This window comes from Oncorhynchus keta, chromosome 16, assembly GCF_023373465.1.
Source record: "Oncorhynchus keta strain PuntledgeMale-10-30-2019 chromosome 16, Oket_V2, whole genome shotgun sequence".
In the NCBI taxonomy this organism is placed as follows: domain Eukaryota; kingdom Metazoa; phylum Chordata; class Actinopteri; order Salmoniformes; family Salmonidae; genus Oncorhynchus; species Oncorhynchus keta.
Genome location: NC_068436.1, coordinates 16,232,841 through 16,260,077, shown reverse-complemented (window position 1 = coordinate 16,260,077; position 27,237 = coordinate 16,232,841). Strand labels below are relative to the sequence as shown.

Here is a 27,237-nt window from a genome sequence, read left to right as displayed (position 1 = left end):
GAGACCGTGTAAGACACACTGTCAAAACATGGTGGAACATGTTGCAGTAATGTAACCTGTATTGGAAACGATGAGGGCCAAATAACATGAAAAGGGGATGTGTGTGAATAGGGGGGCTTCAGCCAAAAACATTGGATCATATTTTCTGGATGTGAGGTATTATGTTATATAAAATAGGCCTATACTTATTACTAAAATGACATGGCTCCTTTTACACAGGATGTTGCAATTGTTATTTAATCATATTTACTTTGGAGGTTTGTGGATGACATTGGCTGGATTTAGACAGGCAGCCCAATTCTGATCTTTTTTTCACTAATTGGTCTTTTGAACAATCAGATCAGCTCTGTAATATAGCTGATGTGAAAAGATCTGATGTGATTGGTCAAAAGACCAATTAGTGGGAAAAAAATCAGACTTGGGCTGCCTTTGTGAACGCAGCGATAGAGTGGCAATTTATTTCTAACTGTGCATGCACCTGATATCTGGATGTAATGGGCCTGAATTAGTCATACATCTAATCACTGATTGGGACCCCATAGAAAGTCACTGGTGACGTTTGTCCTCCTCTGTAATGATATAAAGTGGGAAACAAACCCATTTTCCAGTGATCCAGATCCAGAATCAGGCTCCTAAATGGATGATTGGTCACCATCTCCATTAAACAAGGAGCTTTGTTGGGAGGCAGGCAAGAGGAGAAGAGAAAATCTGATTCATACAGTATAAATGCCATGTGTCCGTCTGTGCAAGTCTAACAGGGCAGATGTTGCGCATTACGCGCCAGTCTACTGCCTCTGAAACCACTCCACAAATGAGGATCCTAATGAGAGGCACTGCTTGTGGGTCAAGGAACAGCCTAATCGTGCTAAGTCAATTGATTTATTTCTTTCTTTCTCTGTCTTTCCTTTTTCTCAGCCGGGCAGGCAGAAGGACCAGACAAACAGAGAGCAGATGAACCAACATTTGTGTGAATGAACAACAGAGTTGCCAGTCCTCATATTTCTTCATTGTAGTATTTCTTCTCATCTTTCATGCCTGGCCACTCATTACAGTGCATGCAAAGCATGAGTCCATCCATATGTTGCTGCATGTCCAGCAAAACAGCATATTTTTCCCATACCAAGAATGTTAAACATTCATACTAAATGCAAATGATAAACAATTATCAAACTAAAAAGTAGGACAAGTGGTAAGTAATTAACTGTAAAAAGGAGAAGACAGAGTAGGCAAATGCAGTAGGCTACACTGATAGTGGGGTCTGTGGCTGTATGCATGCATTTCCCCTTAACACACCAATTACAGTGTGATTGACTTTACTAAAGGACATATTCATCAAAAAATGAATACGTTATCTCCTACTATGTATTTTACAACAGGCTTTGACATTTCAAACAATTAGAGCGCTGCTTTCAGTTACTTCCTAATACGTTGTCGTGTCGTAAAAACTGACGTTTGGGAAGTACGCTGACGTATGGGGAAGTAAAAAACGGAAAACAGCGCGCTTGTTTGAAATGGAAAAGGCGTCTCGGTAGCTATTGACAACAGTGTGATTCACTCAAAGTGTACATTTCGTCTTGCAATATTTTGTAGACAGCAATACATACCCTATATGCACGGATAAAAATACAGTTGTTATTTAGGATACGTATGCTTGCCGTCTACAATGATGCTGTTCAATGCATGGACTTTTGACATGTAACGTTATCGTTCAACTTAGCCAGCCGCTAACGTTAGCTCTTCCTACTTTGCTTTGTAACGTTAGCTACTCTCTCCGAACTGAGAAAGTTGTCAACACCCAAGGTAATCTTTGTTTACTTACCGCCGACTGGCTAACTAAACAGAGTAGAACACCTGTTGCAGTGCACGGTCGTGCTTCACTTCAGTTATAGGCTAGCTAACGTTAGCTCGCTAGCTAACTGGCAAACCAGCTAGTCTCTATGGTCTCTTCAAAGTTACTTCTCCCTTTTGTCCTTTGTTGAAGTGAAGCTAGGCTACATACGAAAATGTACTCCCGGTACAGGACCATATGTAGCTAGCTAACTTTTCTAGCTACGAAAATGTAATATTAGACGACCACCTAGCTGAATGGAACTAGTCTTGAGGACAATTAGTAACACCTGTTGACTTGTCTCTGTCACTAGAGCTCTAACGTTATTCCCAAATCAATAGTGCAGCAACAACATTGATCACTACGGGCTCGATATTACTATACAGTCTAATCTAATGTATATCTAGATAGTGTTGTCTCTAGCTAGCTTTCTACTGTAACGCTGAAGCTTACTGTATATTGATGAGAAAATGTGTACTGCCTCCATCATTTTCTTTTCTTTTTCTATTTTCCAGCTCTATGATGGCTACTAGAGACAGCAGTCACATCATGCTGCTGAAGGAAGAAGTGAGGAGTTTGTCTGAGGAGTTAGTGCAATGCCAGGTGACTGTGCTGGATGGTATTGTTTATGTTGTCAACAGCTGAATCTAGCTATGTTGTTGCCAACATTTTCTGTGTTTTAAAATAAATCAGTTTATACACAACATCTCAACCTGCGTTAGCTACTTCACAAGTGAACAGTTTCTAAGTGCTTACAAATACACAAGGCAAGATCCTAATAAACATAGGAAAATATTGATAGATGTAACTTATATGATATTTAGAAGACGCTTTGACTTAGTCATGTGTGCATACATTCTTTTTACATATGGGGGGCCCAGGAATCGAACCCACAACCCTGGCGGTGCAAGCGCCATGCTCTACCAACTGAGCCATACAGCACCAACTTAGGTAATACATCTAACTCTGTAACCACAATAGCAATGATAGATTTACATGAAGTTCATCTTTTTGCCCTTTTCCTTGCTACTGCACATTCCCTGCACCATAGGCTATACCATTTCAGATTTGGGTCATAGGCTAATCAGTGAGTTTCAGCGTTTAGAACATTGCAGATAGAAACTGATTTATAGAACTGAACTCCCAGTTAATCACAAACACATTTGATCTACACATTATATTTCCATCTAGAACATAGTCTAATTCAACAATTCAAGGGCTTTATTGGCATCCATTGCCTGAACAACATACAAAGAATATATAAAGTCTCAGTAAACATTACACATACAACAGTTTCAAAACAGTAAAGACATTACAAATGTCATCTCTCTCTCTGATGCTGTGATGGAGAGATGCTGTCTTGTCGTTACAGGCTCGCCACCAGGTGGTGCCTAAAAGCATAAACGGTGGATTTACCTGGAATCAGTGTCTCACTTTGCATATTCACACGCACATCTTGGAGAAGCTCACCTCTGTGAGTGTGTGTATATGGGCAAATATATGGACAAATATTTCACTCTATACTATACAAGACTCTGTCTTTTGAGTCCAGCATAGATCATTGCTTGTTTACAGTAGTTAATGTATTGTTTCTTGATGTGTTCTGAGATTCCGAAGAAGGCCATTGAAGGTTGAAACGTCAATCTTTTAAACTTGTTTAATAAAACAAACAAAAAATGAATTGTGCCTTTTCCTGTCCAATGATCCCAAAATATATTGAAGGGAGTATTACTATTTTCAAGGTACAGTATAAAGCACTGACCAGCATTTGTAGATTTTACAAGACACTCTTATCCAGAGCGAGTGAGTGTATACATTTTCATACTGGTCCCCTGTGGGACTCGAACCCAGAACCCTGGCGTTGTAAGCATCATGCTCTACCAACTGAGTTACAAGGGACTACTTTGTATGGTCTGTCTGTCAGACCTGATCCAGACCGAAGTCACTCACGGCCTCCATTACATCAACCAGTTACTGTATTTCTCATCTATTGAATTGACATGAATCACTTCTCCTCGGTGGTCTGGGGAGAGAGAGAGCATCAATGATTCTGTCTGTCTCTTAGTGACTGTTAGACAGTGTTAGTTGTACCGTGTACCATTCAAATCGTGGCATTTGAAATGCCATTAATGTAAATTCTCTGGCACAGCGTTCTCAGGACCACCATTAACTACAAAGTGGCCCGTCTGTCGGCCAGAAAATGTTCCTACTTGACCATGCTAATTTTATTAATATGTGGCTGCATTCCAGGCCCACTTAGTATGTTTAGCCCATGGTCTTTCAAGGTCTGCAATTACAATTAATAATTCAGTGATCATCAAAAACACATTCAATACATCTCTAATACTGTGGAGAAGCCCTTGATATGGGTGGTGAGGGTCCTGGCCAGGAGTCTGACTGTCAGTATGTAAGGGCTAATGGCAGCCATAGGCCAGGAGAAGCGAGACCACCTATTTGATGTCAGGCCTCCATTTCTTAATTTGTCATTAACGGCAGTGCAGGACCAGGATTGGTGAGATCTCTATTCATCCAATAAGGATCGACTCTGCCCTCTCCACTTTGTATGTTCAGCCCATGGTCTACCAAGGTCTGCCTCCGCCATTTAGTAAATAATTGATTAGACACTTTTGAATGGGGTTTTAAAATTCATGTGCTACTTGGAGACCAGTAGATTCCAGTGGGAGTGATGACTTTTCATCTTGTGATGATGTGAAAATAATTTAACAGATGATTTTATATTAAGTCGATTCGGCATAATTCTATCTTTTAGTGTGCCGAAAATGTAGTTTTTAGATGTTTCTCATTAAATGTAATGTAGCTTATGAAAAAAAAAATGGAACGCCGTTTTTTGGGAGCGGCGAATGTGAATTTGAATGTGAAATGTGTCAGGGGCAGAGGCTCTCAGGTGTCTCTGCGCCTTCCAGGACTCTTTCTGTCATCAGTTTAGTGCTTCTCCTCCGCTAGTTACTTCAGAGCTGCAGAGAAAACCGTCCAGAATCAGATGCACTTTATTAATAAGGGATATGCTGCTTTAACTGCTGTTTTGGTTTGATCTCTAACTCCCCACTCATGAATTGTGCATAATGACAAGTGTCAATGTAGCCTCCCCTTGAGCCGAAGGTCACACTCCAGTAATGTAATCTCTCTGTAAAGACAGCACCATGATTAGAAGGCACACCACATCTAAAGTTTTATTTTGTACAAGCCATTTGAATTATTGATTGGGTTGTTTCCCCCCATATATGCTAATATGTTCAAGCATCTCATTGAATTATTTGTATTTAATTTAGAATTGCTATAACATCGCCTCTCACTAATGACATTTTAAGATGTGAGAAATAGTGTTATTATTTCAGAAAAAGATGTCGAGAAATAGGAAATGAATTTCAGTATTTCTATGTTATGTGGCTGTGAGGTTCATTAAGACTACCACATGCCACATTTTTAACATAATGATTTGATTTAGTCATAATAATAAGATTTGAGTATAATCATTCATAACCGTGAAATCTTATAACCATGAAATTGTTTGTTCTTTTCACAGGCTGACAAGGAGTTTGTGTGGTCCCTATGGAAACGCCTCCAAGTAGCCAATCCGGACCTGACCCAGGCCGTCAGCCTCGTGGTCGAACGGTGAGTTAGTAATTGAAACTGCTCCGAAATGTCACGGTTCCCTCTCACCCATACGTTATATCTCTGGAAGCATGGCCTGTAACTCATCTCCATACTACAACCTGTGAAGAAATGTTCAGGGCCTTTAAGATCTCCCAGAAATCCCATCTCCAAAGGGAAACAGGGTAGGTAGGGAAGTACGTCTGCTGAAAGTTATCCCAAGGTTGCGTGTGCGAGACACCTTGGACATTCTGGTGGGTTTACGGCTGAATAGTGCAGATGCTCCTTAAAGCCCTCTTATCTCCAGTCTAGCTGCTCAGCCATGGAAACCACCCACGTTAATGAAAACAGTCTCGCTCGGCTCCCATTCTAAAACTGGGAAAACGTTCACTGCCAAGTGCTTCGTTTTTTTAACGGGATAAAACGTTAGATTGAAGATGACCTTTTGCGAGGGGCGGCTAAGCCTCACAGAATACATCAGCATGGGAACTGGTTGGAAAGAACAGGGGTTCAGGTATTTCAACTACTGCAGTCATACACGGTAGTAGTGTGAGTTCAGGCATGTCTGTTCTTTTAAAAACTTCTGTTGGAAAAGTTGTTTGATTTAAAATTCTGTGTCAAAATGTTTTTTTTTTCGTAAAGCCACACCAAGCTCCTCGTACACAGAATGAAGATTCTAAAGAATCGTGGTGCAGGATTTCATTTCTTAATAAAGACTGTTCATTTCTGTTCATAACAAGCATTTCAATGTACTGTAGTAGACCTAGATGTGGAGTCCTTTTCATGCTAAATGTAGTAAAAAAAGACAATTATACCAATATTTTGTCTCCTTTTCATGTAGTAGGTCTAGTAGGCCTGTATTCTACATTCCCCTGCCTTTTGGAGCATCAGACACAAAATAAAGCGTGTCAGTTGGCAGGAGCCTCAGACAGTTGGTTTCAGGGGGAAAACATGTGTGCCAGGTTCAGGATCCTCTCTCTGTCTGTGTCTCAGGCAGTTTCCCCATCCCCCATAGCTCCGGCTAGGGAAACCCAACAAAGCATGTTGGTCCACAGGGGCCTAGGTAACATGCACCCAGAGAGTGTGTGTGTGTAGTCTATCAGCACACTGGCACCGCGCTGCACACGGCGGGTATATTGACATGATAATTGCGCCGACTCCAGTCAAGCGCCGGGCCTGTGGGGGATTCCAGCTGGTCTTGTAGCGATTGGATGGCTGCTCAGGACACGGTTAACACGGCAAAGGATACAAGGTAGCGCTTGACTCCGAGGAGACCAGGCATTCATTTCAATGTCCCTCCGGGGAGAGCCAGCCATGGCATGGGGGAGAGGAGCCTGGATTGGGGTGGAGGAATAGGGAGAGGTGGGGGTTCCCTGGTGATCTCAAGAAGCTGTTGAAACAAACTGGCCCCAATCGTTATTCTTTTGTCTCCTCTCCCCAAACAGTGAACAGGAGAAAAGAGGCCTCAGCCAGAATGAAAGATATGCTGCTGGAGGAGGCTGCTGCTGCATGGCCCAATGGGGCGGAGAGAGAGCGAGGAAAAGTTTGTGTGTGTGTGTGTGTGCTGAATAGGATTCCAGGTTTGATGTGGTCCTGGTAATTACCTTATCTGGAGAACAGTGAAATGACACTGGGGTGCTGATTGACATACTTCTGGTGTCTGTCTGTCTGTCTGCCTGCCTGCCTGCCTGTCTGCCTGCGCCCAGGGAGCCCGCTGAGTGTTTGAACACACAACTTTGGGTTTATCTTCTTTTCCTGTGACCTGCTTTTCTTTAAGGCCCTCTTTGTTGTAATGTGTTTGCCTGAGTTAAACAACATCAGTTATGTGCCTATTGCACAGATATTTGCTTGATATTGAGGGTTTCTGTGTTTTGTTTTGAAACTGTCATTTAATGTACATTAAAATAATATGCTATTATAGGGTGACAGACTACATGCACTTGGCATATTCACTTACATTTACATTTAAGTCATTTAGCAGACGCTCTTATCCAGAGCGACTTACAAATTGGTGCATTCACCTTATGACATCCAGTGGAACAGCCACTTTACAATAGTGCATCTAAATCTTTTAAGGGGGTGAGAAGGATTACTTTATCCTATCCTAGGTATTCCTTAAAGAGGTGGGGTTTCAGGTGTCTCCGGAAGGTGGTGATTGACTCCGCTGTCCTGGCGTCGTGAGGGAGTTTGTTCCACCATTGGGGGCCAGAGCAGCGAACAGTTTTGACTGGGCTGAGCGGGAACTGTACTTCCTCAGTGGTAGGGAGGCGAGCAGGCCAGAGGTGGATGAACGCAGTGCCCTTGTTTGGGTGTAGGGCCTGATCAGAGCCTGGAGGTACTGAGGTGCCGTTCCCTCACAGCTCCGTAGGCAAGCACCATGGTCTTGTAGCGGATGCGAGCTTCAACTGGAAGCCAGTGGAGAGAGCGGAGGAGCGGGGTGACGTGAGAGAACTTGGGAAGGTTGAACACCAGACGGGCTGCGGCGTTCTGGATGAGTTGTAGGGGTTTAATGGCACAGGCAGGGAGCCCAGCCAACAGCGAGTTGCAGTAATCAGACGGGAGATGACAAGTGCCTGGATTAGGACCTGCGCCGCTTCCTGTGTGAGGCAGGGTCGTACTGCGGATGTTGTAGAGCATGAACCTACAGGAATCGGCCACCGCCTTGATGTTAGTTGAGAACGACAGGGTGTTGTCCAGGATCACGCCAAGGTTCTTAGCGCTCTGGGAGGAGGACACAATGGAGTTGTCAACCGTGATGGCGAGATCATGGAACGGGCAGTCCTTCCCCGGGAGGAAGAGCAGTTCCGTCTTGCCGAGGTTCAGCTTGAGGTGGTGATCCGTCATCCACACTGATATGTCTGCCAGACATGCAGAGATGCGATTCGCCACCTGGTCATCAGAAGGGGGAAAGGAGAAGATTAATTGTGTGTCGTCTGCATAGCAATGATAGGAGAGACCATGTGAGGTTATGACAGAGCCAAGTGACTTGGTGTATAGCGAATAGGAGAGGGCCTAGAACAGAGCCCTGGGGGACACCAGTGGTGAGAGCGTGGTGAGGAGACAGATTCTCGCCACGCCACCTGGTAGGAGCGACCTGTCAGGTAGGACGCAATCCAAGCGTGGGCCGCGCCGAGATGCCCAACTCGGAGAGGGTAGAGAGGAGGATCTGATGGTTCACAGTATCGAAGGTAGCCGATAGGTCTAGAAGGATGAGAGCAGAGGAGAGAGAGTTAGCTTTAGCAGTGCGGAGCGCCTCCGTGATACAGAGAAGAGCAGTCTCAGTTGAATGACTAGTCTTGAAACCTGACTGATTTGGATCAAGAAGGTCATTCTGAGAGAGATAGCGGGAGAGCTGGCCAAGGACGGCACGTTCAAGAGTTTTGGAGAGAAAAGAAAGAAGGGATACTGGTCTGTAGTTGTTGACATCGGAGGGATCGAGTGTAGGTTTTTTCAGAAGGGGTGCAACTCTCGCTCTCTTGAAGACGGAAGGGACGTAGCCAGCGGTCAGGGATGAGTTGATGAGCGAGGTGAGGTAAGGGAGAAGGTCTCCGAAATGGTCTGGAGAAGAGAGGAGGGGATAGGGTCAAGCGGGCAGGTTGTTGGGCGACCGGCCGTCACAAGACGCAAGATTTCATCTGGAGAGAGAGGGAGAAAGAGGTCAGAGCACAGGGTAGGGCAGTGTGAGCAGAACCAGCGGTGGCATTTGACTTAGCAAACGAGGATCGGATGTCAAGTCGACCTTCTTTTCAAAATGGTTGACGAAGTCATCTGCAGAGAGGGAGGAGGGGGGAGGGGGAGGAGGATTCAGGAGGGAGGAGAAGGTGGCAAAGAGCTTCCTAGGGTTAGAGGCAGATGCTTGGAATTTAGAGTGGTAGAAAGTGGCTTTAGCAGCAGAGACAGAGGAGGAAAATGTAGAGAGGAGGGAGTGAAAGGATGCCAGGTCCGCAGGGAGGCGAGTTTTCCTCCATTTCCGCTCGGCTGCCCGGAGCCCTGTTCTGATAACATTCAATACTCTGTAAACCTGTGCACTGAATGGGTTTTCCCGTTGATTATACGAATGAAGTTATCATTTCCCCTCAGATGAGCTTGTTTGCTGTCGTTTGCCATATGCTAGATCCTGTCAGTGGGTCTGTCACTACCACATCACCCTTATGCCTCCAAATGAAACCCATCATCATTAGCAGGACCAGAGAGTTGTTGCAGACGAGCTGCTAACGATGCTTCAGCTCTGGGCCTCGCAGTCACTTCACCGCTCTGCCGCTCTCTCTCTCTCCGTAGAAATAGAATGACAGATTGTATGACTCTGCATAGAACTAGAATGACATAGATTAACATTATATTTCTATGTTTCTCTGCGTCCCCAACAGAGAGAAATGGAAAGCTGAAGCCAAGGACCGCAAGGTGCTGGAGATCCTGCAGGCCAAAGACTACAAGATCCAGGAGCTGGACCAGGTATTGTTGTTATGACATGTGGAATGCATAGTGAGTGAACCATGTCTACGTCGTATCCTGATGTCTGAACAGAGAAATCTCTCATAGGAATTTCTCTTCCATTTGATATGAAGGGATGCATTGAAATATAATGTCTGTCTGAGTGAGAGTGCAAGTCCAGTCTAACCTACAGTCAGTCCTGTTATATAAAATACCCATAAGCCTCGGGTTTGTCTGAGGCAAACCCTATCACTAGCGCAGGTTCTAACTCTATGCCCACCTCTAACAGTGGCTCAGTAAGTGTCTTCTATGGGCTGCTAGGACAGATAATGATTACGGCGACGCACTGTAATTTACCCTTAATCACCGTCCCTTAACAGCAGCATCTGTCAGTTTCTGTCATTACATTAGCAATCTTCTCTGTCAGCTGGCTAATGCTACGCTAACTTCATCCCATTCGCTCCCAGAGAGACGGGCGCTAAATGCTATCATCAGCAGCTCTTTAACAGTGTGTTTATCCCGCCCTCCTCACTCATCTTAACACTGGTTTAGCTATGTAGCTATGTACAATTAGCCAGAGCTGTGGAGCACAATAGAGGTTGCACATAATTTTCTTACCACTGCTCTGTTTGTTCTGAGAAAAAGAGTGCTGGCACAGATTTCAAACATGTTATCGGTCAAACTGTCACTGAGAATGAAGGAAGGACGCAGGCAGGTTCATTCATTCTGCCGCGCCATCAACATTTTTATATCAGTTTTTTCTGTCATTTAAGCAGATCTCATCCAAAGTAACTTACAGGGATATTTGGGGGTGCCTTGCTCAAGGGCACATCTGCAGATTTTTCACCTAGGGATTTGAACCAGCAACCTTCGGTTACTGGCCAAGTCTTAACCACCAGGCTACCTTGATGACCACTGGACACCGCTCAAGTCTTAATAGACCTGACAGTATGTTCCCACTCACTGCATAATATTCCTCAACAACATCTTGTGTGCCTGCAGAAACAACAAACTGTTTAGAATATTACGAATACATTGTATTATTAAGTAAGTAACCATGGAGATAAGTGTAATAACTGGTTAATTTCATGCCCCTTCACTTCTAAACTATACCTTGAAAGTAGCAGCACTCCACCCCCACCCCAAAGTTCTTTATAAGAGCAGTAGAAATTCTGGTCGGTGAAGTTCTGGCCTATTTGCGAAGCTCATTAATAGTCAGGATTGTGTGCAGTGTCACACAGACCACTGACATTCATCATCTCGTCCAGATTTGGGCCAAAGGAACCCAAATGGTGATTAATTGGTTTTTCCCCCTGTACTGTTCTGGAGATGTGATGGTCTGCTGAGTCCACACAGGACCTCACGCTATCCCTCTCAATGTCTCCACTCCAACTTTCACTATCGTCTTTCCTTTTCTTCTTTTTTCCTCCTCTCGCTACCTCTCTCTCTCTCTCTCTCTCTCTCTCTCTCTCTCTCTCCTCTCTCCTTTCCTCTCCTCTCCTCTCTCTCCCTTTCCTCTCTCCTCTCTCCCCCTTTCCTCTCTTTACCCCCTCTCTCTCTAGGCTCCGTTACCCTGAGACACTGACGTTCTCTCTCTCTCCCTTTCCTCTCTTTACCTCCCCCCCTCTCTCTCTCTCTCTCTCTCTCTCTCTCTCTCTCTCTCTCTCTCTCTCTCCCCTTTCCCCCTTTCCTCTCTCTCTCTCTCTCTCTCTCTCTCTCTCTCTCTCTCTCTCCTCTCTCTCCTCTCTTCTTACCTCTCTCTCTCTCTCTCTCTCCTTTCCTCTCTTTCTCTATCTTTCCTCTCTTTACCTCTCCCCCTCTCTCTCTCTCCTCTCTCTCCATTTCCTCTCTATAACCATCCCCTTCTCTCACTCTCTCTAGACTCCGGTGCCCCCCTCGTTCTCTCTCTCTCCTTTCCTCTCTTGCCACCCCCCCCTCTCTCTCCTCTCTCTCTCTCTCTCTCTCTCTCTCTCTCACCGCATCTCATCTCTCTCTCTCTCTCTCCAAAGCTTCATCTCTCTCTCTCTCTCTCTCTCTCTCTCTCTCTCTCTCTCTCTCTCTCTCTCTCTCTCTCCCCCCTTTCCTCTCTTCACCCCCTCTCTCCCCCCTTTCCTCTCTTTACCTCTCCCCTCTCTGCTCCTCTCTCTCCCTTTCCTCTCTTTGCCCCCCCTCTCTCTGGGCTCCCGTTACCCTGAGACACTGGCGTTCTCTCTCCTTTCCTCTATTTACCTCTCTCTCTCTCTCTCTCTCTCTCTCTCTCTCTCTCTCCCCTTTTTTTCCTCTCTTTACCCCCCTCTCTCTCTCTTCCCTTCCTCTCTTTACCTCTCCCTCCTCTCCCTCTCTCTCTCTCTCTCTCTCTCTCTCTCTCTCTCTCTCTCTCTCTCTCTCTCTCTCTCGCTCTCTCTCTCTCTCCCCCTTTCCTCTCTTTACCTCTCCCCTCCCTCTCCTCCTCCTCTCTCCTTTCCTCTCTTTACCTCTCCTCTCTCTCTCTCTCTCTCTCTCTCTCTCTCTCTCTCTCTCTCTCTCTCTCTCTCTCTCTCTCTCCTCCTCTCTCTTTACCTCTTTCCTCTCTCTCTCTCATCTTTCCCCCGCTCTCTCTCTCTCTTTCTCCCTCTCTCTCCTCTCTCTACCTCTCTCTCTTTCTACTTATTTTTCTTTCTCTCACTACCTCTCTCTCTCTCTCTCTCCCTCTCTGTCTTTCTCCGCTCTCTTCGTCTCCACTCCTTCCATTTTTGTAACATAATTAGCTTTCATTTTTAACTGCACTGGGAATTTTTTTTAATGCTAATCTCTCTGTCCTCGACCTCTTTAACTTCCCCTAAACCTTTTTCTTACCAATCGAACACTACTGGAGTTGAAATTGTTCTCACGCCACCTCATTATCAACGCTTGAATTTATTTCTACTTAAGCCGTATAAATCTCTATTAAAACCCCGTTTTGCATGGCGAACGGAGATGAAGCGTCTAGTAAATCCACCATCTTGGAAAAGATTTGAGGCGATTCCCCCAACATGGCAATTAATTGCATCCCCAGAGCATGGTGTTATTTTTGGAGCTACCCGCAGCCTGCAGTGGATTACTGCCATGCCAGAGCCCAGCTGATGCAGTGTTAAAGGGAGCGGCCTCCCCTCTCTCTCCTCCTGCAGTCGCCCAGCTATGGGCTGCCAGAAGACTGAGGCGGCAGGAACAGAAAAAAAAGATGGATCATTCAAATTATGGAACCATTTTTCATCCTTTTGATTCCTTTGTTCTAGTTTGTTAGTAAAGATGAGAAGCATCGTTTTGATTGGCTATCATGCTAACTGTATTGTAAATGTACAGAGCAGTAGTTCATTATTCTATATACAGGCCTACACCTATTAGACAGTATTAGAGTGCTCTTATTCTATATAATTGGCTCATTGTGTAACATTGTAAGTAATGAGGTTAGCACATACAGTAGTGTGAGGCCTACAGTACATGAAGTTGGCTCATGTGTGCGGAGGAGTTTACTGAGGCCAGTATTATGAAAGCGAGGGCTTGTGAAGGGTCTCCTTCAGCACCTGTTGTGAGATCGGGGCTAGAAGGAAGGTTCTGGCGGTCACGGGGCCTTGTCAGTATCTGCCAGATCTGAACCCAACTGACACAGAAGATGAGTGGGATAGAGTGGTTAGATGTGGAGTAGATTAAAGACCTCTCACTTGAGATCCAGCTGTGTCTTCCTCGCTAGTGGCCATTTGATAACAGGAGCTCATACTAAATGTCACCCTCTCTGTCAATTGGAGCCTCTGATTGATCCAAAATGGGACCCCTGTAGTTACTGTAATGCCTACTTCCTTCCAAGATCCATAAATAGTTTATTCCCTCCCGCTGCCCAAGATTGCTGTTGATGACTAACGTCGTCTCTCTCTCTCTTTTTCTCTTTCCATCTATAATCCTCTCTCAATCTCTCTCTCGCTCTCTCGCTCTCTCTCCTCCTCGCTCTCTCTCTCTCCCCCTCTCCCCCACTCCCTCCGTTGGCTGGAAACAGAAGTGACAGGGCAGCAGGAGATCACCAACCTGGTCCAGAGGAAGATGGCTGTGGACGAGGACAGAGGCCTAGTGAAGAAGGAGCTGGCAGCTCTGCGCCGCAAGCTGGGGAATAAGAGTCAAGAACTTAAGGTTTTGGAACAAATTTCCAGTGGCACCCGCCTGCCTGCCTCCGCTTTGAGCTTTGAAGCCTCTACGCTCTGGCTCCTTGTAGGCAACCACTAGTCTTCACTGTGACACCAAACAGGACATTTTCCCCAGGGCTGCTGTAGCCTGAGGCCTCAAAATCACTTAGAGGCAGGGGAGGGAAAGAAACATGGACTATGTGTTTTCTCGCTCTGGAGTGGGCCAGATCTCTCTCTCTCACTCTCTCTCTCTCTCTCATCTCTCTCTCTCTCTCTCTCTCTCTCTCTCTCTCTCTCTCTCTCTCTCTCTCTCGCTTCATCTCTCTCTCTCTCTCTCTCTCTCTCTCTCTCTCTCTCTCTCTCTCTCTCTCTCTCTCTCTCTCTCTCTCTCTCTCTCATCTCTCTCTCTCTCTCTCTCTCTCTCTCTCTCTCTCTCTCTCTCTCTCTCTCTCTCTCTCTCTCTCTCTCTCTCTCTCTCTCACTCTCTCTCTCTCTCTCTCTCTCTCTCTCTCTCTCTCTCTCTCTCTCTCTCTCTCTCTCTCTCTCTCTCTCACCGCTTCATCTCTCTCTCTCTCTCTCTCTCTCTCTCTCTCTCTCTCACCGCTTCATCTCTCTCTCTCTCTCTCTCTCTCTCTCTCTCTCTCTCTCTCTCTCTCTCTCTCTCTCTCTCTCTCTCTCTCTCTCTCTCTCTCTCTCTCTCTCTCTCTCTCTCTCTCTCACCGCTTCATCTCTCTCTCTCTCTCTCTCTCTCTCTCTCACCGGCTTCATCTCTCTCTCTCTCTCTCTCTCTCTCTCTCTCTCTCTCTCTCTCTCTCTCTCTCTCTCTCTCTCTCACCGCTTCATCTCTCTCTCTCTCTCTCTCTCTCTCTCTCTCTCTCTCTCTCTCTCTCTCCCTCTCTCTCTCATCGGTTCATCTCTCTCTCTCTCTGACATGTCTCCAAACTGAGGGGTTTGAGCAGACGGAGAATGCCGAAAAGCCAGAGATAGCCAGGGAGAGAGAGAAGTCGATAACTTGCCTATAGATAAATAGTTAATGATCGACCATGGAGGGAGTGAAAGTAAGGCGTTCGTGTGATGTGGCTTATCCCTAATTACGGCCCTGGTGGGACCCTGGCTATGATTCATTAATAAAGGAGTGATCTCGAGGTCCGCGGATGCGTCTTTGCATTGCGGGGTCTCGCTGATAAAATAAAACATCAAATCCAACTCCGAGAGCGGGGGAACCATCAAAGGAGGCTGGGATCAGATGTAATGGATGTTGTAGTGAAGTGTGTTCTCATTAGGAGTCCTGTCATTAAAGGGAGAATCTGCGTGGCCACTGTTACCTGCCTCACAGTTAGCCCTGGCCCTCACAGCCTCACAGCACAGGTGACCTTGTCAATCAGACATGCGTGAGAGCCACATGGGGTGGCCACAGTGGAGCTGAGCAGCGGAGGCCCCAACCAAGCACAGAATAGCACTGACTTTACATTCTACATATTCATCCCATCTCATCCTCCTCAAAACCCCATGCTACTTTTTTTTCTCCTCTCTCTCTCCTTCTCTCCCCTTCTCTCCCTCTCTTCATCCGTCTGTGTTGTTTATCTGGCCCTGTGACTCCCTGCCCCCTCTTCTTCGTTCAGGATGTGAAGGAGGAGAGGGGGAGGAGAGAAGAGGCCCTGGAGGAGGAGAAGGAGGCATTAGAGTCCTGTTGCTCTGCCCTGCGAGGCGACCTGGAGCAGGCACAGAGGCAGGAGAGGAGGCACAGAGAGGAGAAGGAGGCATTAGAGTCCTGCTGCTCTGCCCTGCGAGGCGACCTGGAGCAGGCACAGAGGCAGGAGAGGAGACACGGAGAGGGAGAGAGACTCCGCGGATGCCAAAGTCAAGGTAACACGCAGAGAGATGCCATGTGGAGGGGGAACTGGGGACCAACCCATGTGTGTATATATATATACAGACACACACGCCGCACCATACGCACGCCGCCCACGCCGCCGCCACGCATACCGCACGCACGCACACACACACACACACACACACACACACACACACACACACACACACACACACTCACACACACACACGCACGCACGCACGCACGCACACACACACACACACACACACACACACACACAGAGGAAGGGTTCCGTTTCTTCTACACACCTTGAACCTCCTTATTTCTCCCTCCTCAATATATGAATGTCAAATAATTCCTCTCTCAAAGCACACATTTTAAATATTGATGGCCCTGTTCCAGGTGGGAGAAATAATTACTTTTAACATTTTGGACCCAAGTCTCGTCTGGTGAGGAAAAGAAGAAGCCGAGCCCCGGCCAAGTCCCCCGATGTGATCACTGGACGACTGTAGTGTTTTAGTCCTCTCTCCTTATTCGTGTAGCTTATTAGCAGAATCGTGATATGCATCTCTCCCCCTCATCATTATTATGTATCAACTTTACTCTCTCACTCTAATCCGCCTCGCAACAAAGAATCACCACAGCAACACGTTGGACACATGTTGTTCAAACAGTCAGACAACCAATCAGTGTCAACCCACAGGAGAGGCCGCCACTACCACCACTACCCTTCCCACTCCTCTTGGGGCAGAACCACAACTGCCCATCAATAGTAGAGGGGGAGGCTTGGGTGGGCCACTTTTACTGCTTCAGGAGGCTCGAACCAGCAGGCAGACAGAGAGAGAGACAGGCAGGCAGAGAGAGAGACAGGCAGGCAGAGAGAGAGGCAGGCAGACAGAGAGAGAGAGAGAGAACAGAGAGAGAGAGAGAGAGAGAGAGAAGAGAGAGATGCAGAGAGAGAGAGAGGCAGAGAGAGAGAGACAGACAGAGAGGCAGAGAGACAGAGAGGCAGACAGAGAGAGAGACAGAGAGAGAGAGAGAGAGAGAGAGGGTGAGAGAGAGAGGTGAGAGAGAGATAGAGAGAGAGACAGGCAGAGAGAGACAGGCAGAGAGAGAGAGAGGCAGACAGGCAGAGAGAGACAGAGAGACAGAGAGACAGAGAGACAGAGAGACAGGACAGACCGAGAGAGAGATAGAGAGAGAGAGAGACAGAGAGACAGAGAGAGAGAGAGAGAGAGAGAGAGAGAGACAGGCAGACCGAGAGATAGAGAGAGAGACAGGCAGAGAGAGAGAGGCAGACAGAGAGAGTGACAGGCAGACAGAGAGAGTGACAGGCAGACCGAGAGAGCTAGAGAGAGACAGGCAGAGAGAGAGAGAGATAGAGAGAGACAGGCAGAGAGAGAGAGAGATAGAGAGAGACAGACAGAGAGAGTGACAGGCAGACCGAGAGAGAGATAGAGAGAGACAGGCAGAGAGGGATGAAAGGAGGAGGAGAGAGAGAAGAGAGGGGCTTTGAATAAGTCAGGGCCAGGGTGTAATTATGACAGGGCCAGTCCCTAGTAACAACTCCACTCCGCACATCAATCACATCACCAGACACAGACAGAAAGACAATCACCTGGCTCTGCTCCTGACCAGTCTGTAATACCATGCAACTCTGAGAGATGGATGGAACACATGGAATGCACAAGGATTCCACACCAATTTAGAACGATAAGTCTGTTCAAGATTGGAACATTAAAAAGTTACAAGAAGTCACAACTATGCACTGATTTAGTTTATGTACTAGTAGTGTTATCGCTACATCCTTAGCGTTTATGTACTAGTAGTGTTATCGGTACATCCGTAGCGCTATCTTTCACTTTCACGGTGACTCATTTGCTGCCATTAAATTGTGGCCATTAATTTCACCGGCGTCGGTGATTGAAGCTGTTTTTAATTACAGTCAGACTTGTCCCGATGCCCCCTGTGTGTTTGATGCCAGGCGGCTGGGTCTGCCCCGCTGTAATTGTAGCCTCTCGTTAAAAGGAGAGAGTCTCTTGTGAAGTTTTAAGATGACCCTCAGTGCTCAGACCTCTTATCTCTCTGGCTCTTAATGGTAAGAGTTGTTTGGCCATTAGTGGAGTCCAGCAACACAACATCAACACGTAACGTGTTAGAGGACTCCGTCAGGGTAGAGACGGGTCATACACTGGCCGTTGTTTTCACCTGGACTTTTGTATTAGCACATCTACGCCGTTCTGAAGCTCATTTAGGAACAGGAACACCAAGCCTTTACCAAATCCACTGAGGAATACAAACGGTCACCGTCATTTGTTGAACAAACACAAAACAGAGTCGTGCAGCTTCCTCTAGACCAGGGGTGTAAAACCAATTCCCTGGAGGGCCTAGTGTCTGCTGCTTTTAGGTTTTTCCTTTCAGTGAAGATCTAGACAACCAGGTGAGGGGAGTTCCTTATTAATCAGTGACCTTCATTCATCAATCAAGTACAATAGAGGAGCGAAACCCACAGACACTCGGTCCTCCGTGGAATGAGTTTGACACCTGTGGTCTGTGGACTTTACAGCATGTTTTTTGTGACGACTGTTGCTGTAAACAGACACAAGTACATTTGATGAGTTGATTGATTGACTGATAGTCCTCTTGTTGTCCTCCACCATGGCAGGAGATGGAGGGTGATCTGAGCGATGCCCAGCGGCAGGTGGCAGACCTTCAGGGTCAGTGCAGCAGCCTGACAGACCTCCTCTCCTCCAGGCAGAAGGAGGTGGCACAGAGGGACCAACACGTCACCCAACTCGGGTCAGATAATAAAACATTATAAAAATACATTGTATGTGACAGACGCCTTCAGGTCACTCTTGGACACCTTGCATTAAAAATAAATGTAAACTGCTGTGCGATGTGCCATGACGTCTGTGATTTGGCATCGTCATGGATACAATGCACAATGCTGTAAATGACACAGGCAATATTTTTCATGCATTCAAATTGGTCTGTCATGTTGTTTTTGTATACCTTGTAAGTATAAATTGTACAGTGGAATGACCCTCAATTAAAATATGTCCAATATCAATTTATAATCTTGCTAAATTAGATGTACTTTTATGTGGCTTTCATTATCCACTACAGTCTCAGTTAAACCCGTTTAGAGTAGTGTGTGAGTGTGTGCGCCCAACTGCTCAGTGTGTGCGAGAGGCTCTAGCCGTCTCTCCACCCCGAGGCTCTGAGGCGACACGCACATCCTCGTCTAGAACCAGTTGATAAGCCCTGCATACCAGATGTGCTTTGGAGAGCTTTGGAGAGGCAGAGTCGGGGAGAGAGGAGGGGAAATGGTGCAGGCTTTGGCTAAGCTTTAGTCAATATGATAAAACGGTGAAAACCCAGGAGCCTTGTGGGTAATCTCACCTTTTTAACTACTCTGTGTCTTAACGTGGTGTCACTGAGAGATGTCAGCCAGTCACATGCGGCTCAGGGAAACGCTCTGTGTGTTAGAAGTGATTGAAGATGTCATTGTACTTTAGTAACGTCTTGTGTCATTATGCCACAAATTCTTTATATTTTGAATATGTTTGTATAGTAGGTATTTGATGTTTGCTGTGTGTGTGTTTCTACGCAGGCGTGAGCTGCAGGAGGTGCAGGCCCTGTACAGACAGAGTAGTGAACATGCTGCAGAGCAGGCCCAGCTCATCCAGCAGCTAGAAGGACTCAACCTGGACACACAGAGAGTCTTACGCAACCAGGAAGAGGCTCACACTGCAGACACCACCTCTTATCAGAAGGTGACTAAGTATACTATATATTACCACTCTATTCATTTACACTACAATACCCAGAGTCCTCTGTAACCAGGAAGAGGCTCACACTGCAGACACCACCTCTTATCAGAAGGTGACTAACTATACTATATATTACCACTCTATTCATTTACACTATTAATACCCAGAGTCCTCTGTAACCAGGAAGAGGCTCACACTGCAGACACACCTCTTATCAGAAGGTGACTAACTATACTATATATTACCACTCTATTCATTTACACTACAATACCCAGAGTCCTCTGTAACCAGGAAGAGGCTCACACTGCAGACATCACCTCTTATCAGAAGGTGACTAACTATACTATAAATTACCACTCTATTAATTTACACTACAATACCCAGAGTCCTCTGTAACCAGGAAGAGGCTCACACTGCAGACATCACCTCTTATCAGAAGGTGACTAACTATACTATAAATTACCACTCTATTCATTTACACTACAATACCCAGAGTCCTCTGTAACCAGGAAGAGGCTCACACTGCAGACATCACCTGGCCTCAGAAGGTGACTAACTATACTATATATTACCACTCTATTCATTTACACTACAATACCCAGAGTCCTCTGTAACCAGGAAGAGGCTCACACAGCAGACACCACCTGCTATTAGAAGGTAACAACTACCCATAGCACACAGTACTAATACACTCTACCCATAGCACACAGTACTAACACACAGTACTAACACACAGTACTAACACACAGTACCCATAGCACACAGTACTAACACACAGTACTAACACACAGTACTAACACACAGTACTAACACACACCCATAGCACACAGTACTAACACACAATACTAACACACACTACCCATAGCACACAGTACTAACACACAGTACTAACACACACTACCCATAGCCACAGTACTAACACACAGTACACACAGACTACCCATAGCACACACAACACACAGTACTAACACACAGTACCCATAGCACACAGTACTAACACACAGTACTAACACAGACTACCCATAGCACACAGTACTAACACACAGCACTAACACAGTACTAACACACACTACCCATAGCACACAGTACTAACACACTACCAACACACTCTACTCATAGCACACAGTACTAACACACAGTAATAACACACACTAACCCACCCATAGCACACAGTACTACACACAGTAATAACACAGCACTAACACACACTACCCATAGCACACAGTACTTACACTCTCTACCCATAGCACACAGTACTAACACACAGTAATAACACACAGTACTAACACACTACCTATAGCACACAGTACTACACACTCACCCATAGCACACAGTACTAACACACAGTAATAACACACAGTACTAACACACAGTACTTACACTACCCATAGCACACAGTACTAACACACAGTAATAACACACAACACACAGTACTAACACACTACCTATAGCAAGGTGTACTTACACACAGTAATAACACACAGTACTAACACACAGTAAACACACAGTACTACACACAGCACACAGTACTAACACACAGTAATAACACACAGCAACACACAGTACTAACACAGTACTAACACACAGTACTAATACATAGCACACATAGTACTAACACACATACACACTCTACCCATAGCACACAGTACTAACACACAGTAAAACACAAATCACCATAACACACAGTAATAACACTATCTACACACACTAACACCCTACCTATAGCACACAGTACTTAACACACAGTCTAATACCCATAGCACACAGTACTAACACACAGTAATAACACACACTAATAGCACTAACACACAGTACTACACCACTACCTATAGCACACAGTACTTACTAACACACTACCCATAGCACACAGTACCATAGTACCTATAGCACACAGTACTAACACACAGTATTAATCCCACTTAAGCACACAGTACTAACACACAGTACTACCCATAGCACACAGTACTAACACACAGTACTAACACAAATACTACCCATAGCACACACGACATCACACTTACACACACCACCACACGACATCACACCTAACACACAGTACACTTACACACACTACCATAGCACACAGTACTAACACACAGCACACAGTACTAACACACAGTTCTAACACACAGTACTAACACACACTACCATAGCACACAGTACTAACACACAGTACTAATACACTTCACCACACGGTATAGCACAGTACTAACACACAGCACACTCAACCAGTCGCTCCTAACACTTCTAACAAATATGACCACAACACTCTACCCCGAAATCCTAAAACCACATCACCACCCCGCCAAAACCATCACCAACAAACCACATCACCACCCCCTAAAACCACATCACCAACCCCCAAAACCACATCACTACCTCTAAAACACATCATCACCAAAACCACATCACTACCCCAAAACCACATCACTACCTACTAAAACACACAGTACCACAAACCACATACCACACACAATACTACTTTCACTAAAAACTACATCGTCAACCCAAAACACCCAAAACCACATCACCACCCCTTCCAAAACTAATATACCAAAACATCACCACCCCCCAAAACCATCACATCACCCAAAATACCACATCACCACCCCGCTAATACCATCACCCCCCTTCTAACCACATCACCAAACCCCTAAAAAAACCACATCACCAAACCCTAAAACCACATCACTACCCCTGCCAATACCACATCACCACCCCAAAACCACCACCAAACCCCCAAAACCACATCACCACCCTTCCAATACCACATCACCAAACCCCTAAAACCACATCACCACCCCGCCAATACCACATCACCACCCCCCAGAACCACATCAACCACATCACCAAACCCCTAAAACCACCACATCTCACCACCCCTTAAACCACATTCCACCTCGCCACATCAACAACCCCCAAAACCACATCACCATCCCCCAAACCACATCACCAAACCCCTAAAACCATCACCCCCACCAAACCACACTACCTCCTACTAAAACCACATCACCACCCCCCAAAACCACACTATCTCTAAATACCACATCAAATCCCCTAAAACCCCACCAAAACCACATCACCACCCCCCAAACCCCCCAAAACATCACCAAACCCCCACATCACCCCCCGCCAACCACATCAACCAAAACCACATCACCACCCCGCTAATAAAACCACATCACCACCCCGCCAATACCAAACCCTCACATCACCACCCCCCAAAACCACATCACCAAGACCATCACCAAACCCTAAAACCACATCACCACCCCGCCAAAACATCAACAACCCCCAAAACCACATCACTCACCCCGCCAATACCACATCACCACCCCCCAACCCCCCAGAACCACATCACCAAACCCCCCAAAACCACATCACCACCCCAATACCACATCAACAACCCCAAAACCACATCACCATCAAAACCCCCAAACCACCACATCACCCCGCTCACCACATCACCACCCCCAAACCACCCCACCAATCACCACCCTGCCAAAACCACATCAAAACCATCCCCCCAAAACCACATCACCACCCCCCAAAACCACATCAAAACCAACCAAACCCCTAAAACCACATCACCACCCCGCCAATACCACATCACCACCCCCAGAACCACATCACCAAACCCCTAAAACCACATCAAAACCACCCCCAAAACCACATCACTAAAAACCACATCACCCCGCCAAAACCACATCACCACCCCACTAAACCACATCACCACCCCCCAAAACCACATCACCATTCCCCCAAAACCACATCACCAAACCCCTAAAACCACATCACCACCCCCGCCAATACCACATCACCACCTCACTATTCCAAAACCACATCACTAAACCCCTAAACCATCACCACCCCCCAAAACCATCACCCCGCCAAAACCCATCACCACCCCACTAAAACCACATCACCACCCCCAAAACCACATCACCATTCCCCCAAAACCACATCACCAAACCCCTAAAACCACATCACCACCCCGCCAATACCACATCATCACCCCCAGAACCACATCACCAAACCCCTAAAACATCACCACCCCGCCACATACCACATCAACAACCCCAAAACCACATCACCATCCCCTCCAAAACCACATCACCAAACCCCCTAAAACCACATCACCACCCCGCCAATACCATCACCACCCCCAAAACCAAATCACCCCCCCCAGAACCACATCACCAAACCCCAAAACCACATCACCACCCCCCAATACCACATCACCACCCCCCCAAACAATACCAAATCACCACCCCCAAACCACATCACCACCCCTAAAACCACATCACCACCCCCCAAAACCACATCACCAACCCCCCAAACCACATCACCACCCCGCCAATACCACATCACCACCCCCCAAAACCAAATCACCAACCCCCAGAACCATCACTAAAACCACATCACCACCCCGCCAATACCACATCAACAACCCCCAAACCACATCACCACCCGCCAATACCACATCACCACCCCCCAAAACCAAATCACCAACCCCCAGAACCACATCACCACCCCGCCAATACCACATCAACAACCCCCCAAAACCACATCACCAACCCCCCAAAACCACATCACCAAACCCCTAAAACCACATCACCCCCACAAACCACATCACCACCCCACTAAAACCACATCACCACCCCCAAAACCACATCACCAAAACCCCCCCAAAACCACATCACCCCGCCCAAACCACATCACCACCCCACTAAAACCACATCACCACCCCGCCAATACCACATCACCACCCCGCCAAAACCACATCACCAAACCCCTAAAATCACATCACCACCCCGCCAATACCACATCACCACTCTCCCAGAACCACATCACAAAACCCCTAAAACCACATCACCACCCCACCAATACCACATCAACAACCCCCCAAAACCACATCACCACCCCCAAAACCACATCACCCTGCCAAAACCACATCACCACCCCACTAAAACCACATCACCACCCCCCAAACCACATCACCAAACCCCCCTAAAACCACATCACCACCCCGCCAATACCACATCACCACCCCCCCAGAACCACATCACCAAACCCCTAAAACCACATCACCACCCCGCCAATACCACATCAACAACCCCCCAAAACCACATCACCATCCCCCCAAAACCACATCACCAAACCCCTAAAACCACATCACCACCCCGCCAATACCACATCACCCCCCCCCAGAACCACATCACCAAACCCCTAAAACCACATCACCACCCCGCCAATACCACATCAACAACCCCCCAAAACCACATCACCATCCCCCCCAAAACCACATCACCAAAGCCCTAAATCCACATCACCACCCCGCCAATACCACATCACCACCCCAAAACCAAATCACCACCCCCCAGAACCACATCACCAAACCCTAAAACCACATCACCACCCCGCCAATACCATCAACAACCCCCCAAAACCACATCACCACCCCGCCAATACCACATCACCCCCCCCCAAAACCAAATCACCAACCCCCCAGAACCACATCACCTTAAGGCAAGCTGACAATGTTGTCTTTACAGTGGTAATACAGTGAGGCAGTAAACATGTTCTCTCTTCAGAAGTTCAATGTTGTGCCAATCTCATGGTTGCCAAGCCATTCACTGTAAGCCCTGTCTGTAACAGGAGTTTCTGTGTGGAGAGGTGGTGGGACAAACATGGATAAAAAATCTGTCCAGTCAGGGGGTTGGTTTTACACTTTCCACTACTCTCCCACTTTCTCCTTCACCCCCTTTTCCCTTTTCTCTCTCCCTCCCTCCTTCCAGATGATCATAGCATCTGTCCTCTCGTCTTCTCCATGGAAATAGGAGAGCGATCGTTGTCACGACTCTCTGTCCCGTCAGCACCCGATGTGATGAGTGTTTCTTTTTCTCTCCTCTCCTCTACTTGTGGCCACAGCTCTACAACGAGCTGAGCATATGTTACCAGGCGCTCAAATCCAACGAAGGCCGGCTCCGCCAGAGTCACGTCGCCCTGACAACCCAGCTGGGCCAGAAGGAACAGCAGATTGTGCAGCTCCAAGGCCAGCTACAGCAACAACAACAGCAGACACACAACCAGCAGCAGCTTCCACAGACCATGGTCCCAGCCGGTCCCCCAGCCAGGCAGACCAACCATAAACACTTTGAGGTGAGCTGTCAGAGGTTTGAGCTAGAGGCAAGTTGAAGACATTTTGCGTCACACTTCTCAGGGATTATATTGAGGGTGCTGTACAGCCAGAGGCCATATTGTGTCCATATTGTCCATATTGTGTCCATATTGTCTACCTCAGAAGTTCTTCATTGCAGACAGATCTGTGTGTGTGTGTTTATGCACGCCACTGCATGCACTTTCACACTTTTAGTATTGCCTGATGAAATAATGAATGTTTGTTTTGACCCATGTCACGTCTTAGTTGTTTATAATGGTCCAGCACTTACACCACCCTTGATATAGACATACGTCTAATCTCCGACCCCCTGACACTCAACCAGTGTGTAATTATTGTCCGGCCTGGCAGGAGTGTGTGGGTGGTGATATGCCCACCATAGCCCGTTGTGGGGGTGGTGTTTAGAGACAGAGAGATGCTTATCAGGCGCTTGGCTTGATATCCAGCCCACCCTTGATCTTCTGATCTTCCCATTTCTGTTCAAACCCAATGTCAGTGTCTTTCATGTAGATTTCTGATCTCTGTCCTCTCTTGGGGCTCTCTCTCTCTCTCTCTCTCTCTCTCTCTCTCTCTCTCTCTCTCTCTCTCTCTCTCTCTCTCTCTTTCTCCAATGTCTCTACCAATGTCTCTCTATCTAGACTGGGACTCAATTAAAAATTCTCTTCAGGTGATAGAATCACAGAAGCAGCATCCATTTTGCCGTTCCCCTCTGCCCAGGTTTAATTGGAGATGGGTAATGGTGTTGAGTAGTGATGGTGTCAGCTCTCCCCTTTCTCAACTCATACCCAGAGGGTAGAGAGTAACAAGATGCTGTCTGTCTGTCTGTCTGTCCAGCTCCATCAACCAAAGTAGCGTTTAATATATTTTAATGATGCGTTTATCAGTCATCCTCCCTATTGGTTAGACCACACATGGTCAGTCACGGTCCATAGATCCACAACAGTAGCAAGACAATATCAGGCTGTCGTATTGCTGATCTAGGATCAGGTCCACCCTGGCCATGTAATCTTATTGATTTATAATCTAAAGGCTGATCCTAGACCAGCCCTCCTACTCTGAGATATGTTATACATACAGGTGCTGATCTGAGCAGTGTTACACCTTGCAGAACGGTTTGCTATTCGCTGCTTTACAAATTGATTGTGTTTGTCTAATTTGACGGTGGTAATCCTCCAGATAGCATCGCCCCGGACAGGAAGTCAGAAGATATCAGTGCAAATGTTAAGTGAGTTACAATTGCCTCTGTCTCACTTAACCCTGTTAATTCAGCCGAATGAATGCTGAAATATAAATGGATCAATTAGCGAGCAATTAAGTCCAGCTATGCAGTGTTACCCCAGTAATTAATACTACGTTCTAGAGGAGACTCGTTCCAGGCCGGTGTGTGGTGTGTGTGCATGTTTATAACTGAGGGTTTTTGCACGTGTGTGTTACAAGTCTTT

General features: G+C 46.6%; 1 pseudogene; it reads left to right on the top strand.

The window, feature by feature from the left end:
- Window positions 1-1,468: 1,468 nt before the first annotated feature.
- LOC127907886 (centlein-like) overlaps window positions 1,469-27,237 on the top strand; it is a 77,910-nt pseudogene continuing 52,141 nt past the window's right edge.